The following is a 566-nucleotide window of genomic DNA, read 5'->3' as shown; positions in this document are numbered from 1 at the left end:
ACACAGTACCCCAAGAGACATCTAGTCTAGCCCCACTTTTTGCCAAGTTAGGGTACCCCAAGCTAAAGCACCCCTGAAAGAGTCACCCCTCCAACTTCTGTTCAAAGCCCTCCAATGAACTGTGAATTTTAAATGTGGGTTGTTTCAATATGTATGTGTCTTGTTGGTCTTTCTAAACTGATGTGTATTGTTAACTGAAGTTGTTTTGAACTGATGTTTTGTATTTAATTGCTTGTTGTTGTTCCTTACCTCAATCCATGGCAAGAGGTTATGAAGTCGTCGTTGTCATCATCATCATCATCATCATGACAGTTCCACTGATAAACAGCTCTTAAATTAGGAATGACTGTGCTTGGCATACCCAGAGAATTGCAGAGCCTGCGATAGAGCCTGGCTCCCCCTCACCCTCGCCCTTTCCCACCAAAAGTGGGTGCTTTATTTATGTATTTATTTATGGGATTTATACCCTGCTTTTCTCCCAAAATGGGATTCAAGGCAGCTAGGCCAGGGCCCTGACCCTCTACCCAGCCCTGGCCAAAAACAACTCTCTCGGCCACAAACAGATT

The sequence above is a fragment of the Sceloporus occidentalis genome, unplaced genomic scaffold (genome assembly GCF_023333645.1).
Source record: "Sceloporus occidentalis isolate IW3139 unplaced genomic scaffold, rSceOcc1.0.p SCAF_3, whole genome shotgun sequence".
In the NCBI taxonomy this organism is placed as follows: domain Eukaryota; kingdom Metazoa; phylum Chordata; class Lepidosauria; order Squamata; family Phrynosomatidae; genus Sceloporus; species Sceloporus occidentalis.
Note: the sequence above shows the minus strand (reverse complement) of the source record.